Here is a 24912-nt window from a genome sequence, read left to right as displayed (position 1 = left end):
AATGGCTTTTCCTAGTCTATCCGGCTAATAATGCTTTATGGACATTTCCTCCAGGAACGTATCCAAACCTCTTTTAAACCCCATTATTCTAGTTGCCTTGACCATGTTCTCTGGAAATAGATTCTATAGCTTGATGGTGCGTTCAGTGAAAAAGTATTTTCCAGGATTTGTTTTAAATATCCTGGTTGTTAGATTCCCATATGGTCCCCTTGTTTTTGTATTATTTGAGAGGGTAAAAAACACCCTTTATTTATCCGTTCCACCGAACTCATCATTTTGTAAATGTCCATTGTATCCCCACTCAGCTGTCTCTCTTCACAATTGAAAAATCCTAACCTGTGCAGCCTCTCTTTATAGCTGAGCCATTCCCTTTATCGTGTTTTGCTGCACTTCTCTGCACCTTTTCTAGTTCATCTATGTCGTTTTTGAGATGGAGTGTTCAGAACTGCACACAATACTCAAGATGCGATTGCACCATGGATCAACACAGGCAATATGATATTCTCTGTTTTATTCTTCATTATTTTTGGTTTATTCCTACCATTCTGTTTGCTTTTTGACTGCTGCCACACAATGAGCCGAGGGGAAAAAAAGCAAATAGAGGTTACAGCAATAAATAAAATCAACAGTATACCATCTAGCCATTAGAGGTCAGAGTAACACTGAAGGTAAAAGTCACAAGAGGTCACTGGTGCCTACTACTCTCAGGCCTGATTAAAACAAAGAACACTGTCCACCTGAGTACAAAAGACTTTGGGGAGTAGAGGTGGGGGAGCCTGCCTTGCTTTTCAGACTTCATCTGGTAACTAGCGATCAGGCTAATGACTGCAGTTCTTACTGAAATTAAACAATGCTTCCAAAGGATTTAATTCACATGTAAGGCAGCTTAGGCCTTACTATAATATGATATCAAGTGTGTGCTGTATTTACTATTGAGAACCTTTCAACAGTACAAGAAAGTGTGTGCTTAGGTGTTGACTGAAAGGATGTTCCTTTCTCCAAAGTGGATGGGTTTGGTGATAGTATAAATTAGTGTGCTTCCTAAGCACTTGGGAGGAGTTTAGTCTAGCATATTTAATAATTTTGAATCCTAGGAGTTTCACTATTTGATGTGGTGTCAGAAGATTGCTGCCCTCAACCTGTGAAATGTTAAGGGCTAAAGACTTTTGGATTTGCTGAAGGAGCAACATGGGCTCCATTCAGAGCCATCTAGGAGGAGAAAGGACCCTTAGACCAAAGGGACACCATTCTATCCTGGAGAAGCCCACAGCCTGAGTTGTGACAAATGAGAAGTTTCCCATTCTTCACTGGGGCTTAAAAGAAGGAAAATCTGCAGTGGGGACCTGAGAGGGAAGATTCCTCTGTGGGACTATTCTTAAGTGACATGAGAAGTGAGTAACTACTTGGAATTTCTTAGTTTCACAGAAACTAAGAAATTGCTTTTTTTCTATATTTTTGATGCATTGTGGACTGTCTTGATTTTTTTTGCTGTTTTTTTTCTTAACTTTAATCTTTGCGCTTTACTAAATTCTTTTCTTTCTATTTTGGAACAAACCTTTTTGGTGTGGATGGCTATTTTTAGTGTGTAACTTTCCTTGAGCCTTATAGCTTTGTCATCTTCCACTGGTAGAATCCTGGTCTGAGGCTGCAGATTGTTTTTCCTACCTCTTCAGTGCCTGAAGGTGACCTCCTATGAAGGAAAGGGGGAGGAAAGGTACACACAGTTGGATTTTTGACTACAGATCCCAGGGTCAGAAAATTCTCCAAGGAATTAGATTTCATTCTACCTTAATGAACTGATATGGCAGAGTCCAACTCATGGGCTACAGTTGTTGCACATTGGAGCCACATTTCAGTCTTTCATCCTGACAGGTCCTTGGAAGGTCCACCCTGGGTTGGTCTGGTGAAAGGAGGTCCAGCAATGCATAGTCATGGGCTTCAGCAGTATAATGTCTGGTGATTTGTCACAGGTTGCACAGCCCTCACTTACAGCAAAGGTTGCAACCAATTCAACATAAAAAATGCAACAATCAAGGTAACAATTTATTTCAGGTAGCAGGGAATCAGCTATTTGGATTTTATAGACTTTGGTATTTTTAGACAGTTTTCTAAGTACACATGGCCCAACTGGTATAAAGATGATCCAATGTCCTTAGTATTAAACTAGAGAGGGTCTGACAAAGAAGCTATTTTAGTGGTTTATCTATCTCTGTCAATCACGGTGATTGAATACATTTAGAACAGCTCTCTGTCAATCACAGACAGTGGATACTTAACTCTTTCAGTAGAAGGCAATTAGTAGCCCCCATGTTAACATACTCTACCAGTGACCTATTTACTAACATTTCTCTGGGCTATGGTCTCCCCACCTAAAGCTCCCATACTGCAAAATCACTCACTACATGTACAACCACCTTCCTACATTCTCCCACAGGAACCAGAGTAACAGACACAGCAGCAAGTCTCCCAGTTTAGGCAGTCCTTGACAAAGGGGGTGGGGTTGCATTTATAAAACTCGATAACATTTATCTGATAGAATAAATTACTCTGGCGCTCATTCTTATTTTCACTTGAGATTACTCTCCCTGCCATCTGAGTAAGTATCTTGTTTTGTAATTATCTCCAGTATTTTTAGAGGAATTGATGTTATGTTAGGGGATCCTATTCATGCTCCTCCTCTAATGTAGAGTATATCATTCAATGCAGAAAATGTGAAGAAGCAAGGTACACTAGTGAGACATTTCAGACATTAGATGTAAGAATTATTTCACGTTGACACAAGATCAAACACCATTGGTAAGATCAGGCCACCCCTTCCATGTGGAACCAGACCATTGCATCTATGACCTTATGATCAGGATAATCAAAGGAAAATTTAAAACAATCCAGGTGCTTTGGAAGTGGCAGAGCAGCTTAGATTGGACAAATCCAATCCTCGCTAACTAAAAGACAGTCAGCAATTGGTCAGCCTAGATACCCAGCTGTTGTGACGTCATTTGAGGGGGGACACCCCCGAGGTTCACGCCAATGTCGGAATAAAGATGTAGGTAGCATGCGCACACCCTAGGAGGCCCTCAGGAGAATCATGGCGGAATGCCTTGCCATAGCCATTCCGGGGACGCTGGGGAGTGCGGCAAGCAGACACAGCGGTCGCCACTTTCCAGAGGCTGGTGGAGAAAGAGAATATTGAGGTGAGGCATGTAGGACAAAGCCATCTGAGTCCGAGGGATGCAACAATTCCTAAGTGAATTATAAAAGCCATTCCAATTACAGCGTGACAGTAAGCCTTGGTTTCATTTCTCTGAAACAGAAACAAGAAAGAGGGAAGGCTCAGGTTGTTTGGTTAATGTAAGAAGATAAATATCTTTGATATCTGTGGTGTCCTAGCCGTGGTATGAGGAAGTCCTTAAAAGTTTGAACACCGAAAGAGTATTGGAAGTATAAAAATAATTTTCGCATCTCTTCCTCCTGTTGAAGCCAAGCACTGGAGAAACAGAAGTTCTTTATTGAGGAGAGTTTGTGATGACAACAGGACACTAGATGTAGCAGCTGGAATGGACTGAAGTCTAACCCAGCACATTTGCAGTGCGGAATTGCAGCTATACCAGACACTTGCAATGCGCATATAAATTGGTGTTTGTATGCTTAGCATTTGGCTTAGGCACGGTATACTCAACAGAGTGCTGGAAACAACTAAAAATTATATTTAACAATAGTGTTATGCTCAGGCTTGTGAACCCTTGGGCCAACGGGAGGATGGTATACCTTAGGAGAAAGATCCGTAGGTTCTCCCGTCAGGTGGCAAGGCAGAACAGAAGATGCGACCAGCTGACCCTCGGCACTGGAGACTGAGGCGACTGTGGAAGCAGACAAAGAGTCGTAACGTCAAGGAGAAGAACGGAGTCTTCGCCACTGGAAGTCCGCGGTCCCCCTGGGAGGAGCCCGTAGGGAACCGGACCACTTGGATTTAGGTGAACCTTTGAGAGGTCAAAGAGTCGAGAGTTCGGTACAAGGGCTAACTGGAGCTTCACCCTTGGAAGCCCGCGGTCCCCCCGGGAGGAGCCTGTAGGAACCCAGGCTGCTGGGACTTAGGTGGGCCCTTGGAAACGATGGTCCAGAAGAAGTCCGAGGTCAAGTGCCAGATGGTCATCGCTTACCAGTCTGAGGTCTTATACCAAGGGATCGCCGCTTGACAGTCCGAAGTCACCCACCAGGAATCACCGCTAGCCAGTCCGAAGTCAGGAACCAGGAACACCAAAACGATACAGGAACAAGGATCCGAAGTACAAGAACTCACCGAAGCAAGCAGACCTGACTACGAGGAACGTTGCCAAGTCAAGGAATGAGCAGAGGAAGCCTCCCTTTATACTTCCTCTGCTCTGGCTCATTAGAAACAGCTGTAAGTAGTTAAGGAGCCTGGCCCCTTTAAATCTAAGGAGGAGGCGTGGCCTCGTGCCTAAAGATGGCGTGGCCATCTTGGATTTCCTCCGCCACGAGGAAGGAGCAGGGATGGCTCCCCACCCGGTGGCCATCTCGGGGACCCGTGCCAGAGCAACAGGCACCGGGTCAGGGGTTTTCCCCGAAGCCGCCGCCGTGGGTTGCCGCCGCGAGCAAGGTAGGGGGCCACAGTCATGGCCTTCCACGGCCGCGGAACACAAAAATAGTTCAACTGATATTTGGACGTTTTTGGATCCATTAAGTGGCTTATGATAGGACATTTGAGTGCTTAATATGTGATATGAACAAAATCAATGTTTTTAAAAAAAAAAGTGGAAAAGAAAAATTAATGTTTAATAAAGAAGTGTTATTGTATAAAGTGAGAGGTATTCTGTTAAGATACATATCATTAGTGTTTGCGATAATTGCATAGTTACTATAGAGTTTTTGTCTTTGACTTCCGATGGTGGTGCTATTTCTTATTCCTCTTACATGATTTTATTTTGCTTATTTAACTATTTTTAATGTGTAATTTGAGATTTTTATCAGTTATTTATCTGTTTTATCAGTTATTTATCAGTTATTTATCTGTATTTATTTGAATTTGTAAATTTCAGCAAGGCTTTTTGTGTCACTGTTATTGTTTTAGCTTTATTGTTCATTACCTTGAGCTTTGTGGATAAAATGATTTATAAATATGAATATAGATAAATAAGCAAATATATTTCCAGTGCCCTATTAACTTTGGGGTAGATTTAAAAAATAAATACACGCGCGCATCCATTTTTTGCGGGCTACCCGGCCCGCACACATGGACGCGTGATTTTATAACATGTTCTCGTCAGTGAGTGTATGTTATAAAATCGGTGGTGGCACGTGCAAGGGGGGGGGGGGGGCTCGATTTGGTCAACATTCGTATGGCAACGCATCGGGGCGCACTGACCTGGAATTTTATAACATGTGCTGTTTGTTTTGTTTTATGTCATTTGGTTTTAGTGTGCACTAAATATTTTTAGTATTTTTATATTTGGTATTTTTAGTAAGTACTAAAACACATTTAGGGGTAGATTTTTAAAGAAGTTGGCGCATATGTTATAATATTGTTGGGCCGCGTGCACATGTGTACCGGATTTTGTAATCCGCACGCGTATTTGCGGGCGGTGCGCGCAAGGGGGGTAGACATATGCAAATTTTGCACGGTGACGCATCTCGGCCTTCCCCGGTTCCCTCCCAGTCCGCTCCAATTAAGGAGTGGACTGGGAGAGAACTTCCCTACCCTATCCTCCCTTCTCCTTCCCCTTCCCTTCCCTTCCCCTCTCCTCCCCAACCCCTAAATCCTACCTTTTTTTTTTTTCCTTGTTTTCTAACTTACTTCAGGGCCCGACCTGAAGTAAGTTGCGCACGCCAGCAGCCGGCCAGCGCTCGAGGCTCCAGGACAGCGATGAATGGCGCTGTCCAAACCCTCCCCCTCCCCTCCCCACCCCCAGGCCCGCCCCTTCAAAGAAGCCCGGCAGTTCTGCACGTAACGGAGATTACACGCGTGGCTGGGCCCCTTTGAAAATTTGTGCGGTGCACGGAAGGCCCGGCCACATGCATAACCCCCATTTTTTATGCGTGCAGCTTTGTGAAAATCTACCCTTTTTTGTACCACAATAATTTTATTCTGCACTAATTTGATTTAGCACGTGCTAAAAAATTAGTGTGCACTATTCAAAATGAAATGAAAGAAATGACAACACATCCCTAGAAATCTCTTGTGCCAAGAAAAGGAGAGGCACTGTGCTGGAAAACATTTTCCCCCTGTAACCTTTCACCAAAAACTATCATTATTTTCATTATTAAACTGAAGCTGGAAAGGTTTGATAAAAATAAACGATGGTGATGAAGTTAGATTGAGCATTTCCTGCTGGTAATAATATTTATACTAACAACAATTATTTTAGAAGATACCAACTTTAACTTTCTACAATATGGATAAGTGCCATTTACCCTGAATATGAATTATTGGGTCAAATCCAAAGCCAAAAACTACATTGATATCTGAGCTATGTTCTATAAAATTGTATTTATTTCCGCAAGATAGACTTTTACTTTACATAAGGAAAAGAACGCCTCAAACATTAATAAACTAAACAAAATTTAACTTGGAGAATTGGAAGCAAAAGCATTTGTGTCCTAAAAGAAGATTTGTGATATAACTGTGAAATATACATTTTGAACTATGACATTGCCATGAAAATTACACATTTCAGTTGCAGAATCTTATTGGAAGATGTGAAGTGATGAAGACATTAAACTGCCTGCTTTTGAATTTGTCTTCTGGAATGAGAACCATGTACTGAAAGGAAAGTGTGCATAGTGATTGAAGAAGGGTGAAGTTTTTGTGCACTAATAGATGGCCTGTAACATGTCTAATGGGCAGAGAAGCTGGAAGTCAAAAGGGTTCTCGAAAGTTAACTAACCTGAAGTGAGATCTGGGTATTTATTTCATGCTGTTTACCCTTTGAGGACTGGTCATCTTAGCACTCTGAAATGTAGGGGACCAAAGTATTAAAATGTGCTAATATTGGGAGGCACTCTTGAGCAGCAGCCAAGATAAGTGCTTGATCCAGCTGCTCTTCAAGATCCCGCATAAATCTGCTTTTTTGCCCACGTTCATTTTCAGTGCGCCACCTGATTTGTGTTCTGCTCTATGCTCTGTCATGTTTGAGACTAAGGTAAGATTGATGCTGCCTTTGCGGCAGCAGCTGGCTTGAAGCACCCTAAGCCGGACCCACCATTCCCAGAAAAGTCAGCTGCCAACAAAAATATGGCTGGCTGCAGCAGAATTAGTTTTGGCTGAACTTCGCCAGCTAAAAATCATGCTTCAGAGCAACATTGATTCTACTGCGGCCATTTGTGCCGACCTCGCTTCTTTGACTCAGCAATTCACCTCCCAAGCTGCGCGGTTGGAAGACGTCGAGTCCCAGACGGCGTCATTTTTAATGGCAACTGCCATGCTCCTGCAGCTAACTACATCGGTGGAGCATCTCCAGATAGAGCTAAAAGACATGGCCAACTGAAATCGTTGCAATAATGTGGGACTCCTTGGAGTCCCTGAAGGCCTGAAGGGTTCAGATATGCGATGGTTTTTTACCACATTGATTCCTACCTGTCTGCAGCTGCAATTTGACTTGCCCTTCGAAACTGAGCAGGCTCATTGACCTCCGTCCAGACCTCTTCAAAACTCAAGATACCTGAGGCTTATCATTTTTAAGTTGCAACAGTACCCACAGACTCTGGAGATTCTTTCAGCTGCCCGGGCTAAATCGCCAGTAATATATCAAGGACACACCTTACTCTTTGTGCCTGATCTTGCTAAGACAACAGCTGCTAAGAGGAAGGCATTCTTGGTGTTTCATCCTCGTTTACAGACCCTGGGAGCCCAATATCGCCTTATATACCCTGCATGGATACGAATTACGTGCCACAATCAAACGAAAACCTTTGGGACCCTGGTGGGTGTGGAGGCCTTCCTTTCATCATAGGAATCTTCCTCTGGGATGGTGACTTGATCTATTTTTTCTTCTCTTTGGTCCGTTCATTTTTGTCTATTCTTTGGGGTGCTGTTGCAATAGTTTTTTACTATGCAGCAATCCATATTATATTTCTAAACTCCCTTTTTCTTCTTTGGACATTAGTATTTGGATTACTTTTTGATTCTTTCACTCGTCATGCGAAGAGTCTTATATTTCCTTTTTGCTGGTAATGGCATTACTGATTTTCTTTTTATATAGAGTGTTTTGGATCACATTTATTTTTTGTGAGAGGATGCACTCTAGCTTTGTTTATGTGCATTTAGTGGGCTTTTTTTTTTATTTGAATTTTTTCCTTCAATGCGGCTGGATTTTGTTTAGCTTTTGGCTCTTCCTAGAGTCTCTTTTTTTTTTATGCCATGAGTTTGGCTTGGGTTCTTTTTCATACCCTGTTCACTGCTGATCTTTATATTTGTTCTTTGTTTTTTAAGTTGCCTGTGCTGCCCGTTTTTCTTTTTGAAACTTTTTAAGTTATCAAAAATGCTGTGCTTCTTTTCTCTCTCATTATGTCTCTTCACATTATGGCTTTGGTTGCTACCCTACAAATCATTTCTCTTAATGTTAATGGTCTTTCGCACACTATTAAACACAAGAAAATTATATCTTACTTGCATTCTTTACATACTGATATTGTCCTGCTTCAGGAAATTCACCTCTCTTCTTTAGAATCTCTAAAATTAAAACAGACGTGGGTTGGGGAAGTTTTTTTTAGTCCTGCAATCCATAAAAAATGTGGGGTAGCGATTTTATTTCATAAGAAATTGGGGATTCATGCTACTCACACTTCTGCTGATCCTGAAGGTTGCTGGTTGCCTGTTACAGCCACCTTCAGGTCTACCCAATTTTTCTTTTTTAACTTGTACACCCCCAATGTAGATGATTCAGTTTTTTTTCTCATCTCCTCACTCCACATATTCACGTATTGATTACTTTCTAATATCAAATTCCCTGCTTCCTGGAATTACTGCCACGTCTACTCAACTTATATTAGTGTACGATCATGCAGCAGTCACCCTCACTTTAGCTTTATCTCCTTCCTCTTCGGAGGACCATTTATGGAGATTTAATTTGGCCCTGTTAGAAGATGTCGCTTTCCATAAATATCTTCAAGCTAAAATTGTGGAATATTTTAAACACAATGAATCTTCAGAGGTCTCCACCCCCACGATTTAGGCTGCCTTTAAGGCCACCATTCGAGGAGATATCATCAGTTACAGTATTAGGATGAAGAAAACACAATGGGCCAAACTCTCTTGGCTCTATCATCATGTGACCCGCCTAGAGCGAGACCATATCTCCCATCCTTCTTCTCATACTCTCTCTCCTCTCATACAGGCTTGATATGCTTACAATAAGCTTTTAAGTTTCCATGCTGGGAAATCTTTTTTTTTTTTTTCCCCAAAAAGCCCATTATTATGTAGAGAATAATAAATGTGGTCATTTTCTGGCTACTTACTTAAAGAAAAAGCAAGCACGGAAACGTGTTTGTGGGATCAAATCACAGCATGGAGATATGCTTCTGTCCAACTCTGCTATTCTGCAAGCTTTTAGTGACTTTTATTCCAGCTTAAACTCCTCTGAAACATCTGCTCCAATTTCTGCTTTAACCAGTTTCTTTCACAGTTATCCCATCCATCCCTTACACCGGAGCAAATGAATGATCTGGATCGACCCATCACTTCTGCTGAAGTCTCCGCTGCATTATCTACCTCGAAGGATGGGAAAGCACCTGGACCCGCTGGTTTTACAGTGGATTTTTATCGCTCTTTTCAAAAGCAGCTTATTCCTAAACTTCATAATTATTTTACTGCCATGCCTTCTCATCTTGACCATAACTCTTTTTTCTCAGAAGCCTGTATTGTTGTAATTCCAAAGCCTGGGAGGGATTCTCAATTGGATTCCAATTACCATTCTATTTCCCTTCTAAACATGGATTATAAGCTTTTTACCAAAATCCTTGCTGGTGATGAGGGACCTTATCCATCCTGACCAAGCTGGTTTTATTAAAAATCGTCTCATCTCCAATAATGCTTAGATATTTTTTCATATCCAAGGCTTGGCTCAATCCTCCTCTGCTCCAATCATAGCCTTTTCCTTGGATGCTGAGAAAGCATTCGACAGAGTCGAGTGGCCTTACCTATTGGAGATGCTATGATGGTTTGGCTTTGGTCTTTCCTTTTTAGCGTGGATCCAAATGCTGTATCAATATCCTTCAGAATTCTTGTATCTTAGTAGCCACAGGTCTCCCTGTTTTATGTTGCATAGACTATAGAAGGTATTGCTCTGGGCTCTGAGAATTATAAACTTTTGGCTTATGTGGATGATGTTTTATTATTCATTGCTAATCCTGCTACTTCCCTCCCTCCTTTATTTTCTCTTATGTCTACCGATTCCTTATTTTCTGGTTATCATGGCAACTGGCATAAAACTGAGCTTCTGGTGCTAAATCTACTTTGTGCACATATAAATATCTTGGCCTTCCCATTTCATTTTTCTGATAATGGCCTTAGGTATTTGGGTATTACTTACTTTCAGGATCTCTCAGACACCCTGACTCACTGTGAATCCTCTCTCCTGAGCATATTACGAGATGCCATCCTCCGGTGGTCTCCCCTACATTTAACTTGGTAGAGCCGCCTTGACACTATCAAGATGCTACTGGCTCCACGCCTCAATTTTGTTTTCTCCATGGTCCTAATTGTTTTTCCAGGGATTTTTATGTTCAGGTGGATTGATTACTTACTTGCTTTCTTTGGCATCACAAATTCGCTTGGATAGCTCTTTCTAAATTGAAAGCTGATAAAAGCCATGGGGGAGTTAATTTTCCGGACTTCTATTTTATTTTATTTTATTTTATTTTACTTTTTTTTTTTTTTTATTTTATTTTATTTTACAACAAGTTTTCTTCTATATTGACCATACTTGATTCTACTTGTTGGCTTTCTATAGAGAGAGACTTAGTTTTTCCTTTCCCCTTAGAGGTTTTATTGGGATATCCCCCACTCGCACTCTACAATCTCATCCTATTCTTTTTTCTACTCATAGGGATTTCAAGGAATATGTTTGTCTTTATATCTTTTTCTTTTCCGTCATGGGGCTTTTCACAACTGGCCCCTATTTGGCTGCATCCGCATATCCTCATTGGCGGTGCCCCTCTTAATTGGCTGGGTTGGAAGGCTCGAAGAATTTGGTTTCTTTCATAGCTGTTAGGGCAGAGCTTTCCAAAGTGTGTGTCGGGACACATTAGTGTGTCGCCTGTAGTGTGGAGGTGTGTCGCCCGGTCCACAGGGCCGGCGGAAGCAGGGAACTATAGCAGGAAGATCGGCGGGCAGTGGTGGAGCTTACATCACCACGGCCCGAAGAAAAGGGTCACGTTCACTCCTCCTCCTTCCTGCCTGTGCAGCCCTGGAAGAAAAACGTTGCCGGAGCCGCGTGGGCAGGAAGGAGGAGGAGCATCTGCTGCGTACAGAAGAAGAGCAGCATTAATGGGCCGTTGCGGATCCCACGTTGCGACGGCCCGAGAAGAGGAGAAAACCCGATAGCAGGGCCGCTGCGGATCCCACATCGCGGCAGCCCGAGAAGAGGAGGAAACCTGATAGTAGGGCTGCTGCAGATCCCATGTCACGGCCAGGGAAGATCAGGGCCTCTGAAGAGCCCTTCCTTCGGCAACCCGTGCAGAGGGACAGCATGTGCCAGTGAGAGCCTGTGCTTGAGCAAGAGAGCATGTAGGAGTGAGAGAGCCTGTGTGTGTGAGAGTGAGACAGCATGTGCACGAGAGAGAGACAGTATGTATGTATGTATGTATGAGAGAGAGGCATGTGAGAGTGAGAGCTGTGGATGTATGAGATTGCATGTGAGTGAGAGCCTGTGTGTGTGAGAATGTGTGAGATAGCGTGTGAGAATGAGAACCTGATTGTGTGTTTGAGGGAAGACAGATGGAGAGAAAAGAAATAGAAAAAAAAGACCCTGTAAAAGGAATTGGCAAAAAAACAAGAAAGGAAAGGTGGAAAAAAAAGCCTGTGACCAACCGATTAGAAAACTAAGATCAGACAGCAAAGGTAAAAAAAAAAAATTACTTTTTAGTGATTGGCACATGTAATCTTTGGGAATGTGCAAGAGTAGCACTTTCTCTATACCGATCTCACAATGTACGAGATCAGCATGGAGGAAGTGGAAGCCTGCAAATATTTATTATGAGATAGGTTGTGTTGTGAAACATTTTATTTATGTATATATTTAAGGAAACATACATAAATTGTTGAAATACATTTTGTTTGTTTAACCTTTAACTTCTGGTTTGCTGGTAGATTGAATTACTGTGTCACGAAATTATGTTTGTCTAAAAAGTGTCACCAACATGAAAAGTTTGGAAAGCTCTGTGTTAGGGGATGGCTCCCTCTGAACTTAGGAAACTCTATTCTCTTCCCTCAGCTCAATTTTATGCCTGGTTACAATTGCAGGCCTGTTTATCACCCTCCTTGTTATCCCGCTTTCTTTAGCTGAATTCCCCAATCTATTTTTAATGTATTGAGACTTTGGTCCCTTGGAGCATTTAGCCTCTTGATTTTACAAAGCTCTCAGGAACTCTCTTTTTTTTTCTTCTCCTCTAGGTTTACAAGCTTTTTGGTGCTCTGAATGTAATTGTTCTGATGATATCATGGACTGGGGTATTTTTGGTGTTCCTCACTGTGAATTTTACTGTCTTCTAGTTTAACTCAATCCTTCTTTTTTGTATCTCATCGAGCGGTTTGGACCCCTTGGAAACTTTTCCGTGCAGGACTTGTGTCTGCTCATGGATTTTGGACTTGCTCCTCACCTAAGGCTACTATTTCACATATGTTATTTTTTTGTCCTATTGTTTCTTCCTTTTGGCAGCGTATATGGGGAATTATTTCCCGGATTTAAAGTTTGGATTCCCCGATATCTTACCGTATAATTATACTCCATAGTGTGGCTTTGCCTTTTTCCCTTCCCTCTTCCCATCATAAACTCCTTGACTTTTTTGTTACCGTCACAATTCATCTTATTTTATCTTTCTGGAAGCGCAGTGAATTACTCAGTGAACACTATTGGTGGAACTCACTTTGCTTATACTACAAGTATGAGAAGACGGTTGCTATTAAAAGCTGTCGCTTGGGCTAGGGTGTGGAAACCATTGGATGATTATCTTAATTCTTTGGATGTTTTCCCTTAATGCACAGCTACCTTGCTGATGTCTCATTTGATTTTTTTATACAATTCTGGTTCAGGCTGCTCTTTCTGTATTTTGTCATAATGTTGTTTTTTTCTGTAATGTCTTCCTTCTTGTCAATGTCTTTTATAATTTGCTGTATGTTCATCTATGATATTTTCTAATAAACAGATTTAAAATAAAAAAAATGACATGCCAATAAGGCAGACAGTAAAGAATGAGAATACAAATGGATCGTATTACAAAACCTTAGCCATACCTCTCAGAGGTGCAATAAGCAATGTACTTTTTCACTGTGTTAGTAAGTAATGAGCTATTTTGCATAGTTTTGTATTTCATTATCTCATTAGCATTGCGTTTTCATTAAAACTATTTCAAGCAAATTTACATGTGTTAACAGCATTGCATGCATGTGCCAACAGCACTTTTAACATGTATTAATATTTGTGATAGTGTTAATGCACTTTAGAACATTGGCCCCATTGTAATCCAATTCTCACATGGATCACCTTCAATAGCTGCAAAGGTGGTGAGTGACACTTCTGCAGCTCCAGAATGGTTCAAGTCCAACAGAGTTAACTAAATGGGGACCTGATATCTTCTGGGACTCCCAAGGGGAGACTTAAACAAACCAAGGGTCTTCACCTCAGTTGAAGTAACAAAAGAAAAATATATTTATTGTGGAGTTCAAAATCAGATCCAGAATCAGAAGGCACCCTGACTAGGATCACCAGGTAAGGTGCTAGAGATTTCTGTAGGGTTTCAGTTCTCCAGGACAGGAAGGAATGCATTTATAGGGTTCCTGTTCTCTTAGAGGTCATTTAAAGGACAGAGAATTCTGCTACTGCAGGGCTTGTGTGCTTTACACTCATCCTTCTTGTTAGGGGAGGGTGATTATAGGGGGATATGAAAATTTGGTGCTGGAGAAGGGTGATGTAATGGGGTAGATAAGTATTAATAATAGGAGGTTCATGGCCTCTAAGGGGAGATGGTCATTGAGGAAAAATTATTTAAGATGCTTTTCCGGGCATCTTGGGAGAAGAAAAGAAAGGGTTTGGGCATGTAAGGCCTCCTGAAGTAGAAGTGTTGCTTAAGCTTTGAAATCTGAAAAGGATTCCTGCAGTCATCTAGAAGGAGGCACCCAAACGTCAAAAGGTATTGTCCTTGCTGGGGAAGCTCCAGGAAAGAAGTTTTGAACTATGTTATTCCAAAGACCTTGGGGCTAACTTGGATTGTATAATTCCCTCTTCAAAGAAAGATATTTGAAGAAGTGAGGTTTCTGCTGTTCTTGTTTGAATTTGTGGACTGTATCCTGTGTCTTGTTTGGATTTTTCCTGTGAAGAAACTGTTTTTTACATTTGGATTTACAATACATTTTCTTTATTTGGGGCCAACAATTGTTGTAGAAATTGGACTTGTTATATTTGATAAGGCTTCTCTTGGGCCTCCCAGAGACATTTCTGATCTCTGCTAGCTATCCCTGGAGGACCTTGGTTGTTCCTAGAGCTGCAGCAGTGTAACTCAACACTCCTGCAGCATCCAAAGGTGACCCCTAGGAAGAGGGGTTTACAATTCAAAAATAAAAAAAGAACAATCTTGAAGAAGTAGGTAGAAATAAGAAAAAACAATCAGTTATAGATGCAGGACAGTAAAGCTTTTGATACTGACCCACAGGGAGGAGGAATAGCCTAGTGGTTAGAGCAGTAAGCTACGAATCAGGAGACCAGGGTTCATGTCCTGCTGTCACTCCTTGTGACCTTTGGCAAGTCACTCTACCCTCCATTGCCTCAGGTACAAAACTTAGGCCTAGATTATCAAAATGCGGTAAGTATCGCATGCGATAGCAAAAGGGGTGTGGTTTATGCAAATACTCAGTTTATCGCAATTTGCGCTAATTACCTATGCGAAGAGCTAAGTTAGTGTAAATTGCGATAACATTATCTGACTTTGCGATAGGTGCCAGACCTGTTGTATTTCCTGCATACAACCACTGGGGGGAGGGAAGAGAGACGTACGAACAGAACAGTGGTCTCTTGTGAAGATTTGATGGCCTTCGGAGTGAGGAAACGCACTCCAAGATGAGATTTGGGCAATGTTCTCTCCACCTAGCTTGATGTTACCCAAGTAGAGGGTCCATCAAGCTAGGTGGAGAGAACATTGCCGGCCAATGGCACAGATACCCTGTCACATGGTAAGGGCAAAGGGCCATCGGCACCATTTTGATTAGTGGCAGCCGATGGCCCGGGAGCGGGAGGACGGCCCGGCACGGGAGATCGCTCCTGGGACCCCCACTGGACCACCAGGTACCTGTAAAAAGTTTTTTTGGGGGGTCGGGAGGGTGAGGGAAGCTAAGGGGTTAGTTTTAAAGGGTCGGGTGGGTTTTTTGTTTATCGGCTTGGGCGCAGCCGATAAACAAAACCGCGATCGGGCCCGATGCAAAAAACCCCACATGTGAATCGGAACCGGAATCGGAACCGATTCCGGTTCCGATTTACATCTCTACATCTAAATAATTTTGAATAGCTACCCCTATATATTTAAAAATTTATAGCCTGAATACATTCAGTAATGTTCACAGCAGGGTATAAAGCAGACACACAAAATAGTACAACATATAAAAACAAAAATTAGCACACACTAACAGAGAACTTCACCTGCAGGATGTCACAAGTCCTAAATACTGAATACCAGCAACTAATTCTATCATTAAAGAGTTCAACTGAAAAGCTTGCAATGTATGCAAATTAATCTAATGTGTATTCTCAGAGTGAAGATCCTGAAAACCACACTGGCTGTGGGGTTACCAGGACAGGTTAAGGGAACTCCTAGACTAAAAAATTTCTAGGAGGCTAATATTCAGCACCACAACTTGTTTTAAAATTATGAATGTAAACCGTTGCGATCTTGATATGGAACGACGGTATTTAAAACGCTCAAATAAATAAATAAATAGGTGGCACCTTCATCCATCTATGTGGTGGCAGCTGAATATCTGGTTCCATATATCTGGTTCCATTCAGCAGTAGGCACTTAGAGGATAAATATTTAGCCGGCTAAGAGGTGGGCAGGAAATGGGCGTATTGGGGAGAAGCTACTTACCTGGTTAACTTAGCCAGAGAAGTAAAATATTTACATTTATCTGGTTAAGCTGACCAGATGTTAGACCTGCTCATTAGCAGGTCTAAAGTTAGATGGATGAGACTTATCTGGCTAACTAGCAATTTTTACGAGGATATTCAGCATCATAACCGTGCTGTTGAATATTCCTTGTAAGCTAGCCAGATAAGTCTTATCCGGCTAACTTACTTAGACAGTTATGTTTGAATAGCTACTATTGTGCAGATGATTTCATGATGATTAAACTGTGTACAGAAAAGAAATTTATGTCCTGTCAGGGTTATTCAGGTACTTAAAAGGTAGTTTCTGAATCATTAGAAGACCCTGCATTTGTAAATGCTGAATGCAATGTGTTTGACTTGTAATTAATGAACTTCTAGGATTCCTTGTGAATACTCCAGCCAAAGTCACCCTGTCATGTTTTCCATCAGGAAATTCAGAAATCTTTGTATAATTCCTATGAGATCTGATGGGGGCAATGTATACACAAAGGAAAAGTTCAATTTCAAGTAGCTGCTAACATCTAATAAACAATGCATGTCAAATTTCTTTCATGGCTTTAGCCCACAATGATTTTTGTTGGAAAACATTGTTATTTTTCATGATTTCCAGGTCTTCTGGGAAACTTTATAACTATGAAGAGAATGGAATGAAAATGTTGCACAATCATTCTTTAAAGACCTATGAGTTAATGTATTCATTTAAAAAAATCGATGAATTAATGTATTTATTTAATTTTAAAGTAGTAGCATTTATTATTATTACTTACATTTATTATTCGTAAAGAGAATAACTTCCAAACATCTCCACGCGGCCCCAGGTACACATGTGTGGGCGTCCATGGGGAACTGATATAGTATTTTAGAATCTACATGGAGCCATCTGCTCAGGTTTTAAAATATGAATATCTCCACATATTTCAGTGCATGTACAATTTGGCATATATGCACATACTGTTTCGTATGCCCATGCAAATGGGCACACTTTCAGTTTTACGAAGGCAGGTTCATTCCAAAATCGCCCCCACCAACATGACAGTTTAATTTCACCACCAGAGACATGGCCTCCCTTGTGGTGAGGAATGAATAGCTCCTGTTCCTCATCCAGGGAATGTGCCAGAATACCAGGACAATGCAGGAGGCCTGGCTGGGCCTCCACAGAGAATTTAATCATGGAGCCTCCTACCTTCATGGGACAAGTACCTCGAAGGAAACAGGGGTGTGAGTGGGGTGAGGAGGTGGGGACCAAACACCTAACTGCATATATTGATGTCAGAAGGTACAGCGAAGAGGCACTGTAACAGTAGGTCAAAGATTGAATAGTGTAAATGTAAACATAAAATATAATGTGGATTTGTCACATGTTACACAAGCAGATATAAACAATGAAAGGCTGTTTCAAAGTTCATAAAGCTATGTAAGACAATTAAATGCTGTTTTATTCAAAGGCTCCAAACAGACAAGAGTTCAATCAAGACACAGTACCACAACTGTGTTTCGACAGGAAGGCTGCATTAGACATCGAGTTTATAGAGCCGTAATATATCACAACAGATATATTTTGCATTACCTGTCAGGTATATGGAACAGTAAAACAGCGAAGCGTGTTTACTTTGCATTTCATTGCATATCATTGTTAACAGCACATTTCATAGCATGGCTTACATCTTTCATGCCATTGAGATCACAGAACCTGAAGGACTAGCCTAATGGTTAGAGTAGTAGGTTGCAAACCAGGGTTCAAATCCTGCTGCTGCTCCTTGTGACCTACAGGGCTTCATTTACTAAGTGTAACCCTTTGTCGGAGAGTTTGCTGTTTTCTCTAGGGCCCTAAAAATATTTGTCAATCAGGACCGCTCTTTAATTATTTATTTATTTATTTATTTTTATATACCGACATTCGATCTGACATATCACATCGGTTTACAGAAAATAAATGGTGCTAGTAAAACCATTGTTTTCCTATTATTTCTTACAGTATAACTTAGAATCAACATTAACTGAAATTAACGTAAAACTCTTTTTTTTCATCAAGAAAAAAAATGGTTTTTAGAACAGACCCTCACTTTAACCCAAAAAGTGCTTTTATGGTCAAAGATATGGCAGCTGGTATTCAATGCCAAGAAGTGCAGAGTCATGCATCTGGGGTGCTGTAATCCAAAGAGCTGTATGTGAGGGGAGGTGAAAGACTAATGTGCACAGACTGGGAGAGGGACCTTGCTGTCATAGTGTCTGATGATTTGAAGATGGCGAAGACATGTGACAAGGCAATAGCTGAAGCCAGAAGAATGCTGGGATGCTTAGAGAGAAGAATAACTAGTAAGAAAAAAGAGGTAATAATGCCCTTATACAGGTCCTTGGTGAGGCCTCACCTGGAGTACTGAGTTCAATACTGGTGCCCGTATCTCAAAAAGGATAAAGTCAGGATAGAGGCGGTCCAAAGAAAAGAACCAAAATGGTGAGGTGTCAGCATTAGAAGACTTATGAGGAGAGGCTGAAGGATTTCAGTATGTACACACTGGGAAAAAAGGAGGTGCAAGGGAGATATGATACAGACCTTCAGATATTTGAAAGGTTTTAATGATGAACAATCATCAAACCTTTTCCATTGGAAAGAAATCAATAGAACTAGGGGTCACAAAATGATACTCCAGGGAGGAATAGTCAGAACCAATGTCGGGAAATATTTCTTTACGGAGAAGGTGATAAATGCCTGGAATGCCCTTCTGGAAGAGGTGGTGAAGACGAAAACAGTCAAGGAATTCAAAGGGGCATGGGATAAACACTGTGGATCCATAAAGGCTAGAGGGTGGAAATAAAGATAAGAGTGTATGGGGGTAACTGGGGATAACTTGCTGGTGTGGCAGTTGCTACCCTTGATACTGTTAAAGCAACTCCATCATTGCTCTCTGCTTCAATGGCAGTGAGAAAAGGGGAATTGGATTCAAGCAGCATCCAAGGGCCCTGACTTTTATGGTCTGGTAAACTGATAAGCATAGGGTAACCTGTACAGTGCAGCAGATACTGGCACAAGCTTGTTGGGTAAACTGGGTGGATCATTTGGTCATTAGGAAGTAACCAGAAGATTCCCAAAAAAGTAGATCTACTTCCTTGTTGCTCATTCTCAGGGTTAAGCAAGGGATTTCCTTGAATACACCTGCCTAATAATTGTTTATGAACTTTTTCTCCAGGAACCTGTCCAAGCTCCTTTTAAACCCATGCTAGATGCCTTGACCATGTCCTCTGGCAACAAATTCCACAATTTAATTGTGCATTGAGTGAAAAAATATTTTCTACAATTTGTTTTAAATTTGCTAACTTCTAGTTACTTGGAGTATCTCCTAGTTCTATGACTATTTGAAAAGGTACATAACTGTTCCCTATTGTTCCACCCTACTCGTGGTTTTATAAACCTCTATCATATCCCCTCTCTGTTGTCTCTTCTTTGAGCTGAAGAGCCCTAATCTGTTTAGCTTTTCTTCATTCCTGTTCATCCCCTTTATTGTTTTTCTTGCCCTTTTCTATACCTTTTCTAGTTCCGCTATATCTTTCTTGAGATGAGGACATCTAGGACCACACACAATATGCAAGTTGATGTTGCAGCATTTTCACAATTTTATTCATAAGAACATAAGAAATTTCATACTGGGTCAGACCAAGGGTCCATCAAGCCCAGTATCCTGTTTCCAACAGTGGCCAATCCAAGTCACAAGTACCTGGCAAGTACCCAAACATTAGATTGATCACAAGCTACTATTGCTTATTAATTACCATAATAGCAGTTTATGGATTTATCCTCTAGGAAGTTATCCAAACCTTTTTCAAACTCAGTAACACTAACTGCTGTAACCACATCCTCTGGCAATGAATTCCAGAGTTTAACTATGCGCTGAGTGAAAAAGAATTTTCTTTGATTTGTTTTAAATGAGCTACTTACTAACTTCATGGAGTGCCTCCTGGTCTTTCTATTATCTGAGAGAGTAAATAAGTGGTTTATATTAACTTGTTCAAGTCCCTTCATGATTTTGCAGATTTCTATCATATCCCCCCTCAGTCATCTCTTCTCCAAATCGAACAGACCTAACATTTTTAGCCTTTCATCATAGGCAGCCCTTCCATGCCCCATATCATTTTGGTTACCCTTCTCTATACTTACTCCAGTACAGCTATATCCTATTTGAGATGCGGTGACCAGAATTGCACACGGTATTCAAGATGTGGTCTCACCATTTGGTGATACAGAAGCATTATGCCATCCTCTGTTTTATTTTCCTTTCCCTTCCTAATAATTCCTAACATTCTGTTTGCTTTTTTGATCACCAAAGCACACTGGGCTGACAATTTCAATGTATTATCCACTATGATGTCTAGATCTCTTTCCTGGGTGGTAACTCCTAATTTGGAACCTAACATTGTGTAACTACAGCAAGGGTTATTTTTCCCTATATACATCACCTTGTTCTTGTCTACGTGGGACTCTGTATATTTCTTACTGTGTACTTATAACTCTGTCTCTTTCCACTACAGCACAGCCAAGCAGAGGATCCGCTGTTCCAGCGTCATGTGGGATACTTGCCCAGCCGGGCTCAACATCTACTACTCACTACTGCCACTTCTGGTGGTTTCCAAAACTGTTTAAATCTGTGTTTGTGTGTCCAGAGTCTAGCCTGACACCATGGTCCCTCACGGGACTGCCCCCCTCAGGGCTGCCTCTGTGGCATACCTCTTGAACTCCTGCCTCATGCTCCCGCTCCTCGGACCTGCCTAACGCCACTCTCTCAGAAGTCCCTGCTCTAGCACTTGCCCTCCAGCCCAGCCTGTATTCTGTGGGGTCCCTCTGCACTGTGTCTCTCACCCCGTTCCTCAGGACCACCCCACAGACTTCTCTTCACAAGCTCCTGCTGCTCCTGAACTCTCCTTCCGAAAGTGAGGACCTATGGGGCTCCTCCCAACAGGTGGCATCAACCCTCACCTCAGGCCAAGGGTTCACAAAACCAACGAATCCTAACACATCATACCCCTTTCCAGATCATTTATAAATATATTAAAAAGCACCGGTCCAAGTACAGATCCCTGAGGCACTCAACTGTTTACCTTTTTCCACTGTGAAAACTGACCATTTAATCCTACTCTCTGTTTCCTCTCTTTTAACCAACTTGCAATCCACAAAAGGACTTTGCCTCCTATCCCATTAATTTTTAGTTTTCTTAGAAGCCTCTTATGCGGGATTTTGTTGAATGCCCTCTGGAAATCCAAATATACCATACCTACTGGTTCACCTTTGTCCACATGTGTGGTCACCTCTTCAAAAAAAATGTAGAAGATTTGTGAGGCAAGACTTCCCTTGCGTAAATCCATGTTGGCTGTGTCATATCAAACCATGTCTATCTAAATGTTTTGTGATTTTATTCTTTATAACAGTTTCCACGATTTTTCCCGGCATTGAAGTCGGGCTCACTGGTCAATAGTTTCCTGGATCCCTCCTGGCACCCTTTTTAAATATAGGGGTTACATTGGCCATCTTCCAATCTTCAGGTACATCAGATGATTTTAATGATAGATTACAGATTTTTACTAATAGTTCTGAAATTTCATTTTAGTTCTTTCAGAACCCTGGGGTATATACCATCTGGTCCAGGTGATTTACTACTCTTCAGTTTGTCAAACAGGCCTACTACATCTTCCAGGTTCACCGTGATTTGGTTCAGTTGATCAGAATCATCACTCATGAAAACTTTCTCCGGAATGGGTATCTCACCAACATTCTCTTCAGTAAACACCGAAGCAAAAAAATTGTTTAATCTTTCTACAATGGCCTTATCTTCGCTAAGAGCCCCTTTAAACCCTTAATCATCCAACAGTCTTGCAGGATTTCTGCTTTGGATATATTTTAAAAAGTTTTTATTATGTGGTACACCAACCTTTGTGGAGTAGGCAGTGTGGAAATGGAGAAGACTCATTTAGCTAAATGAAGAGCTAAGGAAGCACTGAAAGCCTTATCTGTCTCTCTTTCAAATTTTGAAACAAAGGGAGATAGGGGGTGGAAACACAAATGAACCCATCATGAGAAGGGAGAGAAATCAATGTGAGTGGGGAGCCCTGATTGGTTAGCTGCTGCTGCATATGGCTGTCAGAGCTCCTTCACTGCTCTGCTCCCAACACTCAGAGTGAGTCATATCCAGTGCTCCTTGCATACATGTCCCATCTTAGTCAGTCTGGATATATAAGACAGAGGTTGGAAGGACTCAAAGGAGGAGACTCAGGAGAGGAAAGAGGAGGAGATACTGTGCACATTGTGTGTGCTGCACAAAGTGGGACCCAGCTATCTGTACTCTGCATGCTGCCCATTAATTCCTACTGGTCTCATGCTGTAGCTAGGAAGGAGTGGGATGCTTGACTATACATGATCTCAGAAAGGAGCCACAAGTGGTGTCTCTTGTCGCTGTGTGAGGGCAGAACCCAGGTGCTTGTCTGGGTCTGACCATCAGGCTGTGATGACTTTTCTGTGGTACACCTGATTAGGTCTGATGGCATACCAGTGTGCTCTGAGTGGAATAGAAGATATAACTGAAAATCAGTTATTTACTCTTTCAAAAAAATACAAAGACTTTCAGTCAATGCACAATTAAGCTCTGGAATTCATTGCTGGAGGATATGGTTAAGGAAGTTACTGTAGGTGGGTTTGAACAAGTTCCTGGAGGATAATTCCACAAACTGTTATTAACCAAATAGACAGGTATATATTTGCGTGACTATGTTAGCCTGTACCCAGGGACGTGGCCATTTTATAACATTTATGTGCACATCTTATAAAATAGTCTGGCTGCGTGCACATATGCACCAAATTTTAAATGGGCACGCAAATCCCTCTTCTACCGCATAAATTGTGGGATTTTAAAAGGGGTGTGAGCTGACGCCATTCCCTGTTTACCAGTTCATCCCCAGTTCATCCAGTTAAGAGGTCCTCCAAATCCCCCTAGTCAATAGCCTTCACTTCTCCAAGTTAGCCCCAAGCCTTAAAACCCCGCAGATCTGCCTAGTTTTCTTTATTTTTTTAACTTACATGTCATCCATAGCAGAAGTAAAGTTACCTTGGTGCGTGCCGGGGAGTGTAAGTATTTACGTGCACATCTCTGGTTCACGCCCTGAAATGCCCATCCCCCGCCCCTTCTTGAAAACTTTGGAGATGTGCGCACTGCAGGAGATACGTGCATATCCGGGTGGCTTTTAAAATCCACTTGGCATGCACAAACCTGACTTATTCATGCGTCACCTAATTAATGTGTACGCCAGGCTTTTAAAATTTACATCATCTCTGCGCAATAGCAACATGGAATCTATTTACTGTTTGCCAGGTACTTGTAACCTGGATTAGCCACTCTTGGAAAGAGGATACTGGGCTTGATGCATACTCCGTCTGACCCAGTATGGCAATTTTTCTGTTCTTATGTTCTAATACAGGGGATTTATATGTATAAATGCATTTTACTTGCGTAAATGGGTTTTTGAAAATTGCTACTAAATTATCAATAGGTTTTATTTGCATTAAATACACTTAGGGGCGGATTTTCAGAGCCCTGCTCGCCTAAATCCGCCCAAAACCGGGCGGATTTAGGCGAGCAGGGCCCTGCGCGCCGGGAAGCCTATTTTACATAGGCCTACCGGCGCGCGCAGAGCCCCGGGACTCGCGTAAGTCCCGGGGTTTTCGGAGGGGGCGTGTCGGGGGGCGGGCTCGAACCGGGCGGCATTTTCGGGGCGTGTCGGCAGCGTTTTGGGGGCGGGTACGGGAGCATGGCTACGGCCCGGGGCGGTCCGGGGGCGTGGCCGCGCCCTCCGTACCCGCCCCCAGGTCGCGGCCCGGCGCGCAAGAGGCCCGCTGGCGCGCGGGAATTTACGTCTCCCTCCGGGAGGCGTAAATCCCCCAACAAAGGTAAGGGGGGGGTTTAGACAGGGCCGGGCGGGTGGGTTAGGTAGAGGAAGGGAGGGGAAGGTGAGGGGAGGGCGTTAGAGGATTCCCTCCGAGGCCGCTCCGATTTCGGAGCGGCCTCGGAGGGAACGGGGGTAGGCTGCGCGGCTCGGCGCGCGCCGGCTATACAAAATCGATAGCCTTGCGCGCGCCGATCCAGGTTTTTAGCAGATACGTGCGGCTCCGCGCGTATCTACTAAAATCCAGCGTACTTTTGTTTGCGCCTGGAGCGCCAACAAAAGTAGGCCTATTCGCGGAGTATGAAAATCTACCCCTTAGGGGCGGATTTTAAAACGAGCGCGAATAGCCTACTTTTGTTTGCGCTCCAGGCGCAAACAAAAGTACGCTGGATTTTAGTAGATACGCGCGGAGCCGCGCGTATCCGCTAAAATCCTGGATCGGCGCGCGCAAGGCTATCGATTTCGTATAGCCGGCGCGCGCCGAGCCGCGCAGCCTACCCCCGTTCCCTCCAAGGCCGCTCCGAAATCGGAGCGGCCTCGGAGGGAACTTTCCTTTGCCCTCCCCTCACCTTCCCCTCCCTTCCCCTACCTAACCCACCCGCCCGGCCCTGTCTAAACCCCCCCCTTACCTTTGTCGGGGGATTTACGCCTCCCGGAGGGAGGCGTA

This window comes from Rhinatrema bivittatum, chromosome 1 (genome assembly GCF_901001135.1).
Source record: "Rhinatrema bivittatum chromosome 1, aRhiBiv1.1, whole genome shotgun sequence".
Lineage (NCBI taxonomy): Eukaryota > Metazoa > Chordata > Amphibia > Gymnophiona > Rhinatrematidae > Rhinatrema > Rhinatrema bivittatum.
The sequence above is the reverse complement of the archived record's forward strand: the minus strand, read 5'-3'. Positions refer to the sequence as shown.